We start from the raw sequence: 18,623 nt of genomic DNA, 5'->3' as shown, positions 1-18,623 counted from the left end.
TATAGGAAAACAACAATTTCCTCTTTCAATGAAGTTATGAAACATAGCAGACTCCAGAATAGATGACGCACTTGCACCCACCTGTGGAAGCGACTCATCAATGAGGTGTGAACATTGAGTGCAAGAGAGATGCCCTTGGTCTTAGGAGGCCCAGACCATGCTGATGTTCTCAGGAGCACTCCTATGGGTCCAGACTCATACCATTGCCCCAAGGGCTGAGTTTATAGGAATCCACCAATTTCCTCTTCGAATGAAGCCATGAGCCACACAAGGCTCCAGTTTATATGACCCTCTTGAACCCACCTATGAAGGCATTTCATGAAGGAGGCATGAACATGGAGTGCAGGAGATATGCCCTTGGTCTTAGGAGGCCCATCCCCTGCTGCTGTTCTCAGGAGCTGCCCCTCTTGACCCAGATCAATAACCTTGTGTGAAGGGCTTGCTGTATAGGAAACCACAAATATCCTTTTTCAATGAAGCTGTGAGCCACCCAAGACTCCAGTGTAGCTGACCCTCTTGCATGCACCTATGAAGTCTCTTTATGAAGGATACATGAACATTGAGTGCAGGAGAGATGGCCTTGGTCTTAGGAGGCAATGCCTCTGCTGCTGTTTTCAGGAGCTGCCCCTCTGTACCCAGACCCATAGCCTTGCCCAAAGGGCTGGCTGTATAGGAAACGAACAATTTCCTCTTTCAATGGAGGTATGAAGCACAGCAGACTCCAGAATAGCTGACCCTCTTGCACTCACCTGTGGAAGCGACTCATAAAGAAGGTGTGAACATGGAGTGCAGGAGAGATGGCCTTGGTCTTAGGAGGCAAATCCCCTGATGCTGTTCTCAGGAGCTGCCCTTCTGGACTGAGACCCATAGCTTTGCCCCAAGGGCTGGCTGTATAGGAAACCACCAATTTCCTCTTCGAATGAAGCCATGAGCCACACAAGTCTCCAGTTTAACTGACCTTCTTGATCCCAACTATGGTGGCATTTCATGAAAGAAGCATGAACATAAAGTACAGGAGAAATGCCCGTGGTCTTAAGAGGCCCTTCCCCTGCTGCTGTTCTCAGGAGCTGCCCCTCTTGACCCAGATACATAGCCTTGCCCGAAAGGGTGGCTATATAGGAAACCACCAATTTCCTTTTGAATGAAGCTATGAGCCACCCAAGACTCAAGTGTATGTGACCCTCTTGCACCCACCTATTAAGGCTCTTCATGAAGGAGACTTGAACATTGAGTGCAGGAGACACAGCCTTGTTCCAAGGAGGCCAATCCCCTGCTGCTGTTCTCAGGAGCTGTCCCTCTGGACCCAGTCCCATAGCCTTGCCCGAAGGTCTGGCTCTACAGGAAAGCAAAAATTTCTTCTTTCAATGGAGTTATGAAGCACAGCAGACTCCAGAATAGCTGACCCTCTTGCACCCACCTGTGGAAGCGACTCATCAATGAGGCGTGAACATGGAGTTCATGACAGATGCCTTGGCCTTAGGAGGCCCAGAACCTGCTGATGTTCTCAGGAGCTGCCCCTCTGGGCCAAGACTTGTAGACTTCCCTGAAGGGCTGTGTGTATAGGAATCCACAAATTTCCTCTTTGAATGAAGCCATGAGCCACGGAAGACTCCACTTTAGCTGACCCTCTTGCACCCACCTGTGGAGGAGATTCATCAATGAGGTGTGAACATGGAGTGTAGGAGAGGTGTCCTTGGTCTTAGCAGGCCCAGCCCCTGCTGCTATTCTCAGGAGATGCCCCTCTGCACCCAGACCCATAGCCTTGCCCCAAGGGCTGGCTGTAAAGGAATCCACCAATTTCCTCTTTGAATGAAGCCATGAGCCACTCAGGACTCCAGTTTTGCTGACTCTCTTTCACCCATCTATGAAGTCGCTTCATGAAAGAGGCGTGAAGATTGAGTGCCGGGGAGCTACCCTATGATTTAGGATGCCCAGCCCCTGTTGCTGTTCTCAGGAGGTGCCCCACTGGACCCAGACCCATATCCTTGCTTGAATGACTGGCTGTATAGGAAACCACTAATTTCCTCTTTCAATGAAGCCATGAGCCACTCAAGAATCCAGTTTAGCTGACCCTCTTGCACCCATCTACGAAGACACTTCATGAAAGAGGCATGAACATGGAGTGCAGGAGAGATTCCATTAGTCTTAGGAGGCCCAGCTCCTGCTGCTCTTCTCAGGAGCTGCCCCTCTGGACCCAGACGCATAGCCTTGCCCAAAGGGCTGGCTGTATAGGAAACCACCAATTTCCTCTTGCAATAAACCATGAGCCTCACAAGACTCCAGAATAGCTGACCCTTTTGCTCCCACCTGTGGAAGCGACTCATCAGTGTGACGTGAACATGGAGTGCAGGAGAGATGACCTTGGTCTGAGGAGGCCCAGATCCTGCTGCTGTTCTCAGGAGCTGCCCCTCTGGACCCAGACCCATAACTTTACCCGAAGGGCTGGTTGTGTAGGAAACCACCAATTTCCTCTTTGAATGAAGCCATGAGCCACACAAGACTCCCGTTTATCTGACCCTCTTGAACCTACCTATGGAGGGATTTCATGAAAGAGACATGAACCTTGAGTGCAGGAGAGATGCCCTTGTTCTTAAGAAGCCCATCCCATGCTGCTGTTCTCAGGAGCTGCCCCTCTGGATGCAGACACATAGCCTTGCCCAATGGGCTGGCTGTATAAGAAACCACCAAATTCCTTTTGAATGAAGCCATGAGCCACCCAAGACTCCAGTTTAGCTGACCCTCTTGCACCCACTTATGAAGCCTCTGAATGAAGGAGACGTGAACATTGAGTGCAGGAGAGATGGCCTTGGTCTTAGGAGGCTAAGCCCCTGCTGCTGTTCTCAGGAGCTGCCCCTCTGGACTCAGACCCATAGTCTTGTCCGAAGGGCTTGGTGTATACGATACCACAAATTTTCTCTTTGAATGAAGCCATGAGCCACCCAAGACTCCACTTTAGCTGGCCCTCTTTCACCCACCTGTGGAATTGACTCATCAATGAGGCATGAACATGGAGTGCTGGACAGATGCCCTTGGTCTTAGGAGGCCCAGACCCTGCTGTTGTTCTCAGGAGCTGCCCCTATGGACCCAGACCCATAGCCTTGCCCGAAGGGCTGGCTCTATAGGAAACCACCCAATTCATCTTTCAATGGAGTTGTGAAATACAGCAGTCTCCAGAATAGCTGTCCCTCTTGCACCCACCTGTGGAAACGACTCATCAATGAGGCCTGAAAATGGAGTGCAAGAGATGCCTTTAGTCTTAGGAGGCCCAGACACTGCTCCTGTTCTCTCTAGCTGCCCCTCTGGACACACATCCATAACCTTGCCCAAAGGGCTGTGTGTATAGGAAACCACCAATTTCCTCTTTGAATGAAGCCATGAGCCACACAAGACTCCAGTTTACCTTACCCTCTTGAACCCGCCTATGGTGGCATTTCATGAAAGAAGCATGAACATGGAATGTATGGGATATGCCCTTGGTTTTAAGAGACCCATACCCTGCTGCTGTTCTCAGGATCTGGCCCTCTGGACCCAGATCCATAGCCTGTCACGAAGGACTCACTGTATAAGAAACCACCAATTTCCACTTTCAATGAAGCTATGAATGACAGAAGACTCCTGAATAGCTGACCCACTTGCACCCACCTGTGGAAACGACTCATCAATGAGGCGTGAACATGGAGTGCAGGACAGATGGCCTTGGTCTTAGGAGGCCAATACCTTGCTGCTGTTTTCAGTAACTGCCCCTCTGTTCCCAGACCTGTAGGCTTGCCCGAAGGGCTGGGTGTATAGGAAACCACCAATTTCCTCTTTCAATGAAGCCATGAGCCAGTGAAGAGTCCAGTTTAGCTGACCCTCTTGCACCCACTTACGAAGGCGCTTCATGAAGGAGGCGAGATAATGGAGTGCAGGAGAGATGCCCTTGGTCTTAGGAGGCCCAGACTATGATGATGTTCTCAGGCCCTGCCCCTCTGGGTCCAGACCCCTAGCATTGCCCAAAAGCCTGGGTGTATAGGCATCCACCAATTTCCTCTTCGAATGAAGCCATGAGCCACACAAGGCTCCCGTTTATCTGACCCTGTTGAACTCACCTATGAAGGCATTTGTTGAAGGAGGCGTGAACATGGAGTGCCGGAGCGATGCCCTTGGTCTTAGGAGGCCCATCCCCTGCTGCTGTTCTCAGGAGCTGCCCCTCTGGACCCAGAACCATAGCCTTGCCCAAAGGGCAGGCTCTATAGGAAACCACCAATTTCCTCTTTCAATGGAGTTATGAAATAGAGCAGACTCCAGAATAGCTGACCCTCTTGCACCCACTTGTGGAAGCGACTCTTCAATGAGGCATATAAATGGAGTGCAGGTGATGCCCTTGGTCTTATGAGGCCCAGACACTGCTGCAGTTCTCAAGAGCTACCCCTCTGGACTCAGACCCATAGCCTTGCCAGTAGGGCTAAGTTTATAGGAAACCACCTATTTCCTCTTTGAAAGAAGCCATGAGCCACAAAAATCTCCAGTTTAACTGACCCATTGCCCCCAACTCTGAAGGTGCTTCATGAAGGAGGAGTGTACATGGAGTGCAGGGGAGATGCCCTTGGTCTTTGGAGGCCCAGCCCCTGCTGCAGTTCTCAGGAGCTGCCCCTCTGGACCCAGAACCATAGCCTTGCCCAAAGGGCAGGATCTATAGGAAACCACAAATTTCCTCTTTCAATGGAGTTATGAAATAGAGCAGACTCCAGAACAGCTGACCCTCTTGCACACACTTGTGGAAGCGACTCTTCAGTGAGGCATATAAATAGCGTGCAGGAGATGACCTTGGTCTTATGAGGCCCCGACACTGCTGCAGTTCTCAGGCGCTGCCCCTCTGGACCCAGACCCATAGCCTTGCCAGTAGGGCTAAGTTTATAGGAAACCACCAATTTCCTCTTTGAAAGAAGCCATGAGCCACAAAAATCTCCAGTTTAACTGACCCATTGCCCCCAAGTATGAAGATGCTTCATGAAGGAGGCGTGTACCTGGAGTGCAGGGGAGATGCCCTTGGTCTTAGGAAGCCCAGCCCCTGCTGCAGTTTCAAGGAGCTGCCCCTCTGGACCCAGACCCATAGCCTTACCCGAAGGGCTGGCTGTATAGGAAAACAACAATTTCCTCTTTCAATGAAGTTATGAAACATAGCAGACTCCAGAATAGATGACGCACTTGCACCCACCTGTGGAAGCGACTCATCAATGAGGTGTGAACATTGAGTGCAAGAGAGATGCCCTTGGTCTTAGGAGGCCCAGACCATGCTGATGTTCTCAGGAGCACTCCTATGGGTCCAGACTCATACCATTGCCCCAAGGGCTGAGTTTATAGGAATCCACCAATTTCCTCTTCGAATGAAGCCATGAGCCACACAAGGCTCCAGTTTATATGACCCTCTTGAACCCACCTATGAAGGCATTTCATGAAGGAGGCATGAACATGGAGTGCAGGAGATATGCCCTTGGTCTTAGGAGGCCCATCCCCTGCTGCTGTTCTCAGGAGCTGCCCCTCTTGACCCAGATCAATAACCTTGTGTGAAGGGCTTGCTGTATAGGAAACCACAAATATCCTTTTTCAATGAAGCTGTGAGCCACCCAAGACTCCAGTGTAGCTGACCCTCTTGCATGCACCTATGAAGTCTCTTTATGAAGGATACATGAACATTGAGTGCAGGAGAGATGGCCTTGGTCTTAGGAGGCAATGCCTCTGCTGCTGTTTTCAGGAGCTGCCCCTCTGTACCCAGACCCATAGCCTTGCCCAAAGGGCTGGCTGTATAGGAAACGAACAATTTCCTCTTTCAATGGAGGTATGAAGCACAGCAGACTCCAGAATAGCTGACCCTCTTGCACTCACCTGTGGAAGCGACTCATAAAGAAGGTGTGAACATGGAGTGCAGGAGAGATGGCCTTGGTCTTAGGAGGCAAATCCCCTGATGCTGTTCTCAGGAGCTGCCCTTCTGGACTGAGACCCATAGCTTTGCCCCAAGGGCTGGCTGTATAGGAAACCACCAATTTCCTCTTCGAATGAAGCCATGAGCCACACAAGTCTCCAGTTTAACTGACCTTCTTGATCCCAACTATGGTGGCATTTCATGAAAGAAGCATGAACATAAAGTACAGGAGAAATGCCCGTGGTCTTAAGAGGCCCTTCCCCTGCTGCTGTTCTCAGGAGCTGCCCCTCTTGACCCAGATACATAGCCTTGCCCGAAAGGGTGGCTATATAGGAAACCACCAATTTCCTTTTGAATGAAGCTATGAGCCACCCAAGACTCAAGTGTATGTGACCCTCTTGCACCCACCTATTAAGGCTCTTCATGAAGGAGACTTGAACATTGAGTGCAGGAGACACAGCCTTGTTCCAAGGAGGCCAATCCCCTGCTGCTGTTCTCAGGAGCTGTCCCTCTGGACCCAGTCCCATAGCCTTGCCCGAAGGTCTGGCTCTACAGGAAAGCAAAAATTTCTTCTTTCAATGGAGTTATGAAGCACAGCAGACTCCAGAATAGCTGACCCTCTTGCACCCACCTGTGGAAGCGACTCATCAATGAGGCGTGAACATGGAGTTCATGACAGATGCCTTGGCCTTAGGAGGCCCAGAACCTGCTGATGTTCTCAGGAGCTGCCCCTCTGGGCCAAGACTTGTAGACTTCCCTGAAGGGCTGTGTGTATAGGAATCCACAAATTTCCTCTTTGAATGAAGCCATGAGCCACGGAAGACTCCACTTTAGCTGACCCTCTTGCACCCACCTGTGGAGGAGATTCATCAATGAGGTGTGAACATGGAGTGTAGGAGAGGTGTCCTTGGTCTTAGCAGGCCCAGCCCCTGCTGCTATTCTCAGGAGATGCCCCTCTGCACCCAGACCCATAGCCTTGCCCCAAGGGCTGGCTGTAAAGGAATCCACCAATTTCCTCTTTGAATGAAGCCATGAGCCACTCAGGACTCCAGTTTTGCTGACTCTCTTTCACCCATCTATGAAGTCGCTTCATGAAAGAGGCGTGAAGATTGAGTGCCGGGGAGCTACCCTATGATTTAGGATGCCCAGCCCCTGTTGCTGTTCTCAGGAGGTGCCCCACTGGACCCAGACCCATATCCTTGCTTGAATGACTGGCTGTATAGGAAACCACTAATTTCCTCTTTCAATGAAGCCATGAGCCACTCAAGAATCCAGTTTAGCTGACCCTCTTGCACCCATCTACGAAGACACTTCATGAAAGAGGCATGAACATGGAGTGCAGGAGAGATTCCATTAGTCTTAGGAGGCCCAGCTCCTGCTGCTCTTCTCAGGAGCTGCCCCTCTGGACCCAGACGCATAGCCTTGCCCAAAGGGCTGGCTGTATAGGAAACCACCAATTTCCTCTTGCAATAAACCATGAGCCTCACAAGACTCCAGAATAGCTGACCCTTTTGCTCCCACCTGTGGAAGCGACTCATCAGTGTGACGTGAACATGGAGTGCAGGAGAGATGACCTTGGTCTGAGGAGGCCCAGATCCTGCTGCTGTTCTCAGGAGCTGCCCCTCTGGACCCAGACCCATAACTTTACCCGAAGGGCTGGTTGTGTAGGAAACCACCAATTTCCTCTTTGAATGAAGCCATGAGCCACACAAGACTCCCGTTTATCTGACCCTCTTGAACCTACCTATGGAGGGATTTCATGAAAGAGACATGAACCTTGAGTGCAGGAGAGATGCCCTTGTTCTTAAGAAGCCCATCCCATGCTGCTGTTCTCAGGAGCTGCCCCTCTGGATGCAGACACATAGCCTTGCCCAATGGGCTGGCTGTATAAGAAACCACCAAATTCCTTTTGAATGAAGCCATGAGCCACCCAAGACTCCAGTTTAGCTGACCCTCTTGCACCCACTTATGAAGCCTCTGAATGAAGGAGACGTGAACATTGAGTGCAGGAGAGATGGCCTTGGTCTTAGGAGGCTAAGCCCCTGCTGCTGTTCTCAGGAGCTGCCCCTCTGGACTCAGACCCATAGTCTTGTCCGAAGGGCTTGGTGTATACGATACCACAAATTTTCTCTTTGAATGAAGCCATGAGCCACCCAAGACTCCACTTTAGCTGGCCCTCTTTCACCCACCTGTGGAATTGACTCATCAATGAGGCATGAACATGGAGTGCTGGACAGATGCCCTTGGTCTTAGGAGGCCCAGACCCTGCTGTTGTTCTCAGGAGCTGCCCCTATGGACCCAGACCCATAGCCTTGCCCGAAGGGCTGGCTCTATAGGAAACCACCCAATTCATCTTTCAATGGAGTTGTGAAATACAGCAGTCTCCAGAATAGCTGTCCCTCTTGCACCCACCTGTGGAAACGACTCATCAATGAGGCCTGAAAATGGAGTGCAAGAGATGCCTTTAGTCTTAGGAGGCCCAGACACTGCTCCTGTTCTCTCTAGCTGCCCCTCTGGACACACATCCATAACCTTGCCCAAAGGGCTGTGTGTATAGGAAACCACCAATTTCCTCTTTGAATGAAGCCATGAGCCACACAAGACTCCAGTTTACCTTACCCTCTTGAACCCGCCTATGGTGGCATTTCATGAAAGAAGCATGAACATGGAATGTATGGGATATGCCCTTGGTTTTAAGAGACCCATACCCTGCTGCTGTTCTCAGGATCTGGCCCTCTGGACCCAGATCCATAGCCTGTCACGAAGGACTCACTGTATAAGAAACCACCAATTTCCACTTTCAATGAAGCTATGAATGACAGAAGACTCCTGAATAGCTGACCCACTTGCACCCACCTGTGGAAACGACTCATCAATGAGGCGTGAACATGGAGTGCAGGACAGATGGCCTTGGTCTTAGGAGGCCAATACCTTGCTGCTGTTTTCAGTAACTGCCCCTCTGTTCCCAGACCTGTAGGCTTGCCCGAAGGGCTGGGTGTATAGGAAACCACCAATTTCCTCTTTCAATGAAGCCATGAGCCAGTGAAGAGTCCAGTTTAGCTGACCCTCTTGCACCCACTTACGAAGGCGCTTCATGAAGGAGGCGAGATAATGGAGTGCAGGAGAGATGCCCTTGGTCTTAGGAGGCCCAGACTATGATGATGTTCTCAGGCCCTGCCCCTCTGGGTCCAGACCCCTAGCATTGCCCAAAAGCCTGGGTGTATAGGCATCCACCAATTTCCTCTTCGAATGAAGCCATGAGCCACACAAGGCTCCCGTTTATCTGACCCTGTTGAACTCACCTATGAAGGCATTTGTTGAAGGAGGCGTGAACATGGAGTGCCGGAGCGATGCCCTTGGTCTTAGGAGGCCCATCCCCTGCTGCTGTTCTCAGGAGCTGCCCCTCTGGACCCAGAACCATAGCCTTGCCCAAAGGGCAGGCTCTATAGGAAACCACCAATTTCCTCTTTCAATGGAGTTATGAAATAGAGCAGACTCCAGAATAGCTGACCCTCTTGCACCCACTTGTGGAAGCGACTCTTCAATGAGGCATATAAATGGAGTGCAGGCGATGCCCTTGGTCTTATGAGGCCCAGACACTGCTGCAGTTCTCAAGAGCTACCCCTCTGGACTCAGACCCATAGCCTTGCCAGTAGGGCTAAGTTTATAGGAAACCACCTATTTCCTCTTTGAAAGAAGCCATGAGCCACAAAAATCTCCAGTTTAACTGACCCATTGCCCCCAACTCTGAAGGTGCTTCATGAAGGAGGAGTGTACATGGAGTGCAGGGGAGATGCCCTTGGTCTTTGGAGGCCCAGCCCCTGCTGCAGTTCTCAGGAGCTGCCCCTCTGGACCCAGAACCATAGCCTTGCCCAAAGGGCAGGATCTATAGGAAACCACAAATTTCCTCTTTCAATGGAGTTATGAAATAGAGCAGACTCCAGAACAGCTGACCCTCTTGCACACACTTGTGGAAGCGACTCTTCAGTGAGGCATATAAATAGCGTGCAGGAGATGACCTTGGTCTTATGAGGCCCCGACACTGCTGCAGTTCTCAGGCGCTGCCCCTCTGGACCCAGACCCATAGCCTTGCCAGTAGGGCTAAGTTTATAGGAAACCACCAATTTCCTCTTTGAAAGAAGCCATGAGCCACAAAAATCTCCAGTTTAACTGACCCATTGCCCCCAAGTATGAAGATGCTTCATGAAGGAGGCGTGTACCTGGAGTGCAGGGGAGATGCCCTTGGTCTTAGGAAGCCCAGCCCCTGCTGCAGTTTCAAGGAGCTGCCCCTCTGGACCCAGACCCATAGCCTTACCCGAAGGGCTGGCTGTATAGGAAAACAACAATTTCCTCTTTCAATGAAGTTATGAAACATAGCAGACTTCAGAATAGATGACGCACTTGCACCCACCTGTGGAAGCGACTCATCAATGAGGTGTGAACATTGAGTGCAAGAGAGATGCCCTTGGTCTTAGGAGGCCCAGACCATGCTGATGTTCTCAGGAGCACTCCTATGGGTCCAGACTCATACCATTGCCCCAAGGGCTGAGTTTATAGGAATCCACCAATTTCCTCTTCGAATGAAGCCATGAGCCACACAAGGCTCCAGTTTATATGACCCTCTTGAACCCACCTATGAAGGCATTTCATGAAGGAGGCATGAACATGGAGTGCAGGAGATATGCCCTTGGTCTTAGGAGGCCCATCCCCTGCTGCTGTTCTCAGGAGCTGCCCCTCTTGACCCAGATCAATAACCTTGTGTGAAGGGCTTGCTGTATAGGAAACCACAAATATCCTTTTTCAATGAAGCTGTGAGCCACCCAAGACTCCAGTGTAGCTGACCCTCTTGCATGCACCTATGAAGTCTCTTTATGAAGGATACATGAACATTGAGTGCAGGAGAGATGGCCTTGGTCTTAGGAGGCAATGCCTCTGCTGCTGTTTTCAGGAGCTGCCCCTCTGTACCCAGACCCATAGCCTTGCCCAAAGGGCTGGCTGTATAGGAAACGAACAATTTCCTCTTTCAATGGAGGTATGAAGCACAGCAGACTCCAGAATAGCTGACCCTCTTGCACTCACCTGTGGAAGCGACTCATAAAGAAGGTGTGAACATGGAGTGCAGGAGAGATGGCCTTGGTCTTAGGAGGCAAATCCCCTGATGCTGTTCTCAGGAGCTGCCCTTCTGGACTGAGACCCATAGCTTTGCCCCAAGGGCTGGCTGTATAGGAAACCACCAATTTCCTCTTCGAATGAAGCCATGAGCCACACAAGTCTCCAGTTTAACTGACCTTCTTGATCCCAACTATGGTGGCATTTCATGAAAGAAGCATGAACATAAAGTACAGGAGAAATGCCCGTGGTCTTAAGAGGCCCTTCCCCTGCTGCTGTTCTCAGGAGCTGCCCCTCTTGACCCAGATACATAGCCTTGCCCGAAAGGGTGGCTATATAGGAAACCACCAATTTCCTTTTGAATGAAGCTATGAGCCACCCAAGACTCAAGTGTATGTGACCCTCTTGCACCCACCTATTAAGGCTCTTCATGAAGGAGACTTGAACATTGAGTGCAGGAGACACAGCCTTGTTCCAAGGAGGCCAATCCCCTGCTGCTGTTCTCAGGAGCTGTCCCTCTGGACCCAGTCCCATAGCCTTGCCCGAAGGTCTGGCTCTACAGGAAAGCAAAAATTTCTTCTTTCAATGGAGTTATGAAGCACAGCAGACTCCAGAATAGCTGACCCTCTTGCACCCACCTGTGGAAGCGACTCATCAATGAGGCGTGAACATGGAGTTCATGACAGATGCCTTGGCCTTAGGAGGCCCAGAACCTGCTGATGTTCTCAGGAGCTGCCCCTCTGGGCCAAGACTTGTAGACTTCCCTGAAGGGCTGTGTGTATAGGAATCCACAAATTTCCTCTTTGAATGAAGCCATGAGCCACGGAAGACTCCACTTTAGCTGACCCTCTTGCACCCACCTGTGGAGGAGATTCATCAATGAGGTGTGAACATGGAGTGTAGGAGAGGTGTCCTTGGTCTTAGCAGGCCCAGCCCCTGCTGCTATTCTCAGGAGATGCCCCTCTGCACCCAGACCCATAGCCTTGCCCCAAGGGCTGGCTGTAAAGGAATCCACCAATTTCCTCTTTGAATGAAGCCATGAGCCACTCAGGACTCCAGTTTTGCTGACTCTCTTTCACCCATCTATGAAGTCGCTTCATGAAAGAGGCGTGAAGATTGAGTGCCGGGGAGCTACCCTATGATTTAGGATGCCCAGCCCCTGTTGCTGTTCTCAGGAGGTGCCCCACTGGACCCAGACCCATATCCTTGCTTGAATGACTGGCTGTATAGGAAACCACTAATTTCCTCTTTCAATGAAGCCATGAGCCACTCAAGAATCCAGTTTAGCTGACCCTCTTGCACCCATCTACGAAGACACTTCATGAAAGAGGCATGAACATGGAGTGCAGGAGAGATTCCATTAGTCTTAGGAGGCCCAGCTCCTGCTGCTCTTCTCAGGAGCTGCCCCTCTGGACCCAGACGCATAGCCTTGCCCAAAGGGCTGGCTGTATAGGAAACCACCAATTTCCTCTTGCAATAAACCATGAGCCTCACAAGACTCCAGAATAGCTGACCCTTTTGCTCCCACCTGTGGAAGCGACTCATCAGTGTGACGTGAACATGGAGTGCAGGAGAGATGACCTTGGTCTGAGGAGGCCCAGATCCTGCTGCTGTTCTCAGGAGCTGCCCCTCTGGACCCAGACCCATAACTTTACCCGAAGGGCTGGTTGTGTAGGAAACCACCAATTTCCTCTTTGAATGAAGCCATGAGCCACACAAGACTCCCGTTTATCTGACCCTCTTGAACCTACCTATGGAGGGATTTCATGAAAGAGACATGAACCTTGAGTGCAGGAGAGATGCCCTTGTTCTTAAGAAGCCCATCCCATGCTGCTGTTCTCAGGAGCTGCCCCTCTGGATGCAGACACATAGCCTTGCCCAATGGGCTGGCTGTATAAGAAACCACCAAATTCCTTTTGAATGAAGCCATGAGCCACCCAAGACTCCAGTTTAGCTGACCCTCTTGCACCCACTTATGAAGCCTCTGAATGAAGGAGACGTGAACATTGAGTGCAGGAGAGATGGCCTTGGTCTTAGGAGGCTAAGCCCCTGCTGCTGTTCTCAGGAGCTGCCCCTCTGGACTCAGACCCATAGTCTTGTCCGAAGGGCTTGGTGTATACGATACCACAAATTTTCTCTTTGAATGAAGCCATGAGCCACCCAAGACTCCACTTTAGCTGGCCCTCTTTCACCCACCTGTGGAATTGACTCATCAATGAGGCATGAACATGGAGTGCTGGACAGATGCCCTTGGTCTTAGGAGGCCCAGACCCTGCTGTTGTTCTCAGGAGCTGCCCCTATGGACCTAGACCCATAGCCTTGCCCGAAGGGCTGGCTCTATAGGAAACCACCCAATTCATCTTTCAATGGAGTTGTGAAATACAGCAGTCTCCAGAATAGCTGTCCCTCTTGCACCCACCTGTGGAAACGACTCATCAATGAGGCCTGAAAATGGAGTGCAAGAGATGCCTTTAGTCTTAGGAGGCCCAGACACTGCTCCTGTTCTCTCTAGCTGCCCCTCTGGACACACATCCATAACCTTGCCCAAAGGGCTGTGTGTATAGGAAACCACCAATTTCCTCTTTGAATGAAGCCATGAGCCACACAAGACTCCAGTTTACCTTACCCTCTTGAACCCGCCTATGGTGGCATTTCATGAAAGAAGCATGAACATGGAATGTATGGGATATGCCCTTGGTTTTAAGAGACCCATACCCTGCTGCTGTTCTCAGGATCTGGCCCTCTGGACCCAGATCCATAGCCTGTCACGAAGGACTCACTGTATAAGAAACCACCAATTTCCACTTTCAATGAAGCTATGAATGACAGAAGACTCCTGAATAGCTGACCCACTTGCACCCACCTGTGGAAACGACTCATCAATGAGGCGTGAACATGGAGTGCAGGACAGATGGCCTTGGTCTTAGGAGGCCAATACCTTGCTGCTGTTTTCAGTAACTGCCCCTCTGTTCCCAGACCTGTAGGCTTGCCCGAAGGGCTGGGTGTATAGGAAACCACCAATTTCCTCTTTCAATGAAGCCATGAGCCAGTGAAGAGTCCAGTTTAGCTGACCCTCTTGCACCCACTTACGAAGGCGCTTCATGAAGGAGGCGAGATAATGGAGTGCAGGAGAGATGCCCTTGGTCTTAGGAGGCCCAGACTATGATGATGTTCTCAGGCCCTGCCCCTCTGGGTCCAGACCCCTAGCATTGCCCAAAAGCCTGGGTGTATAGGCATCCACCAATTTCCTCTTCGAATGAAGCCATGAGCCACACAAGGCTCCCGTTTATCTGACCCTGTTGAACTCACCTATGAAGGCATTTGTTGAAGGAGGCGTGAACATGGAGTGCCGGAGCGATGCCCTTGGTCTTAGGAGGCCCATCCCCTGCTGCTGTTCTCAGGAGCTGCCCCTCTGGACCCAGAACCATAGCCTTGCCCAAAGGGCAGGCTCTATAGGAAACCACCAATTTCCTCTTTCAATGGAGTTATGAAATAGAGCAGACTCCAGAATAGCTGACCCTCTTGCACCCACTTGTGGAAGCGACTCTTCAATGAGGCATATAAATGGAGTGCAGGCGATGCCCTTGGTCTTATGAGGCCCAGACACTGCTGCAGTTCTCAAGAGCTACCCCTCTGGACTCAGACCCATAGCCTTGCCAGTAGGGCTAAGTTTATAGGAAACCACCTATTTCCTCTTTGAAAGAAGCCATGAGCCACAAAAATCTCCAGTTTAACTGACCCATTGCCCCCAACTCTGAAGGTGCTTCATGAAGGAGGAGTGTACATGGAGTGCAGGGGAGATGCCCTTGGTCTTTGGAGGCCCAGCCCCTGCTGCAGTTCTCAGGAGCTGCCCCTCTGGACCCAGAACCATAGCCTTGCCCAAAGGGCAGGATCTATAGGAAACCACAAATTTCCTCTTTCAATGGAGTTATGAAATAGAGCAGACTCCAGAACAGCTGACCCTCTTGCACACACTTGTGGAAGCGACTCTTCAGTGAGGCATATAAATAGCGTGCAGGAGATGACCTTGGTCTTATGAGGCCCCGACACTGCTGCAGTTCTCAGGCGCTGCCCCTCTGGACCCAGACCCATAGCCTTGCCAGTAGGGCTAAGTTTATAGGAAACCACCAATTTCCTCTTTGAAAGAAGCCATGAGCCACAAAAATCTCCAGTTTAACTGACCCATTGCCCCCAAGTATGAAGATGCTTCATGAAGGAGGCGTGTACCTGGAGTGCAGGGGAGATGCCCTTGGTCTTAGGAAGCCCAGCCCCTGCTGCAGTTTCAAGGAGCTGCCCCTCTGGACCCAGACCCATAGCCTTACCCGAAGGGCTGGCTGTATAGGAAAACAACAATTTCCTCTTTCAATGAAGTTATGAAACATAGCAGACTCCAGAATAGATGACGCACTTGCACCCACCTGTGGAAGCGACTCATCAATGAGGTGTGAACATTGAGTGCAAGAGAGATGCCCTTGGTCTTAGGAGGCCCAGACCATGCTGATGTTCTCAGGAGCACTCCTATGGGTCCAGACTCATACCATTGCCCCAAGGGCTGAGTTTATAGGAATCCACCAATTTCCTCTTCGAATGAAGCCATGAGCCACACAAGGCTCCAGTTTATATGACCCTCTTGAACCCACCTATGAAGGCATTTCATGAAGGAGGCATGAACATGGAGTGCAGGAGATATGCCCTTGGTCTTAGGAGGCCCATCCCCTGCTGCTGTTCTCAGGAGCTGCCCCTCTTGACCCAGATCAATAACCTTGTGTGAAGGGCTTGCTGTATAGGAAACCACAAATATCCTTTTTCAATGAAGCTGTGAGCCACCCAAGACTCCAGTGTAGCTGACCCTCTTGCATGCACCTATGAAGTCTCTTTATGAAGGATACATGAACATTGAGTGCAGGAGAGATGGCCTTGGTCTTAGGAGGCAATGCCTCTGCTGCTGTTTTCAGGAGCTGCCCCTCTGTACCCAGACCCATAGCCTTGCCCAAAGGGCTGGCTGTATAGGAAACGAACAATTTCCTCTTTCAATGGAGGTATGAAGCACAGCAGACTCCAGAATAGCTGACCCTCTTGCACTCACCTGTGGAAGCGACTCATAAAGAAGGTGTGAACATGGAGTGCAGGAGAGATGGCCTTGGTCTTAGGAGGCAAATCCCCTGATGCTGTTCTCAGGAGCTGCCCTTCTGGACTGAGACCCATAGCTTTGCCCCAAGGGCTGGCTGTATAGGAAACCACCAATTTCCTCTTCGAATGAAGCCATGAGCCACACAAGTCTCCAGTTTAACTGACCTTCTTGATCCCAACTATGGTGGCATTTCATGAAAGAAGCATGAACATAAAGTACAGGAGAAATGCCCGTGGTCTTAAGAGGCCCTTCCCCTGCTGCTGTTCTCAGGAGCTGCCCCTCTTGACCCAGATACATAGCCTTGCCCGAAAGGGTGGCTATATAGGAAACCACCAATTTCCTTTTGAATGAAGCTATGAGCCACCCAAGACTCAAGTGTATGTGACCCTCTTGCACCCACCTATTAAGGCTCTTCATGAAGGAGACTTGAACATTGAGTGCAGGAGACACAGCCTTGTTCCAAGGAGGCCAATCCCCTGCTGCTGTTCTCAGGAGCTGTCCCTCTGGACCCAGTCCCATAGCCTTGCCCGAAGGTCTGGCTCTACAGGAAAGCAAAAATTTCTTCTTTCAATGGAGTTATGAAGCACAGCAGACTCCAGAATAGCTGACCCTCTTGCACCCACCTGTGGAAGCGACTCATCAATGAGGTGTGAACATGGAGTTCATGACAGATGCCTTGGCCTTAGGAGGCCCAGAACCTGCTGATGTTCTCAGGAGCTGCCCCTCTGGGCCAAGACTTGTAGACTTCCCTGAAGGGCTGTGTGTATAGGAATCCACAAATTTCCTCTTTGAATGAAGCCATGAGCCACGGAAGACTCCACTTTAGCTGACCCTCTTGCACCCACCTGTGGAGGAGATTCATCAATGAGGTGTGAACATGGAGTGTAGGAGAGGTGTCCTTGGTCTTAGCAGGCCCAGCCCCTGCTGCTATTCTCAGGAGATGCCCCTCTGCACCCAGACCCATAGCCTTGCCCCAAGGGCTGGCTGTAAAGGAATCCACCAATTTCCTCTTTGAATGAAGCCATGAGCCACTCAGGACTCCAGTTTTGCTGACTCTCTTTCACCCATCTATGAAGTCGCTTCATGAAAGAGGCGTGAAGATTGAGTGCCGGGGAGCTACCCTATGATTTAGGATGCCCAGCCCCTGTTGCTGTTCTCAGGAGGTGCCCCACTGGACCCAGACCCATATCCTTGCTTGAATGACTGGCTGTATAGGAAACCACTAATTTCCTCTTTCAATGAAGCCATGAGCCACTCAAGAATCCAGTTTAGCTGACCCTCTTGCACCCATCTACGAAGACACTTCATGAAAGAGGCATGAACATGGAGTGCAGGAGAGATTCCATTAGTCTTAGGAGGCCCAGCTCCTGCTGCTCTTCTCAGGAGCTGCCCCTCTGGACCCAGACGCATAGCCTTGCCCAAAGGGCTGGCTGTATAGGAAACCACCAATTTCCTCTTGCAATAAACCATGAGCCTCACAAGACTCCAGAATAGCTGACCCTTTTGCTCCCACCTGTGGAAGCGACTCATCAGTGTGACGTGAACATGGAGTGCAGGAGAGATGACCTTGGTCTGAGGAGGCCCAGATCCTGCTGCTGTTCTCAGGAGCTGCCCCTCTGGACCCAGACCCATAACTTTACCCGAAGGGCTGGTTGTGTAGGAAACCACCAATTTCCTCTTTGAATGAAGCCATGAGCCACACAAGACTCCCGTTTATCTGACCCTCTTGAACCTACCTATGGAGGGATTTCATGAAAGAGACATGAACCTTGAGTGCAGGAGAGATGCCCTTGTTCTTAAGAAGCCCATCCCATGCTGCTGTTCTCAGGAGCTGCCCCTCTGGATGCAGACACATAGCCTTGCCCAATGGGCTGGCTGTATAAGAAACCACCAAATTCCTTTTGAATGAAGCCATGAGCCACCCAAGACTCCAGTTTAGCTGACCCTCTTGCACCCACTTATGAAGCCTCTGAATGAAGGAGACGTGAACATTGAGTGCAGGAGAGATGGCCTTGGTCTTAGGAGGCTAAGCCCCTGCTGCTGTTCTCAGGAGCTGCCCCTCTGGACTCAGACCCATAGTCTTGTCCGAAGGGCTTGGTGTATACGATACCACAAATTTTCTCTTTGAATGAAGCCATGAGCCACCCAAGACTCCACTTTAGCTGGCCCTCTTTCACCCACCTGTGGAATTGACTCATCAATGAGGCATGAACATGGAGTGCTGGACAGATGCCCTTGGTCTTAGGAGGCCCAGACCCTGCTGTTGTTCTCAGGAGCTGCCCCTATGGACCCAGACCCATAGCCTTGCCCGAAGGGCTGGCTCTATAGGCAACCACCAATTTCCTCTTCGAATGAAGCCATGAGCCACCCAAGACTCCAATTTAGCTGACCCTCTTGCACCCACCTTTGGAGGTGCTTCATGATTTAGGTGTGAACATGGAGTGTAGGAGATATGCTCTTGGTCTTAGGAGGCCCAGCCCC

Source organism: Mesoplodon densirostris, chromosome 4, assembly GCF_025265405.1.
Source record: "Mesoplodon densirostris isolate mMesDen1 chromosome 4, mMesDen1 primary haplotype, whole genome shotgun sequence".
Lineage (NCBI taxonomy): Eukaryota > Metazoa > Chordata > Mammalia > Artiodactyla > Ziphiidae > Mesoplodon > Mesoplodon densirostris.
Note: the sequence above shows the minus strand (reverse complement) of the source record.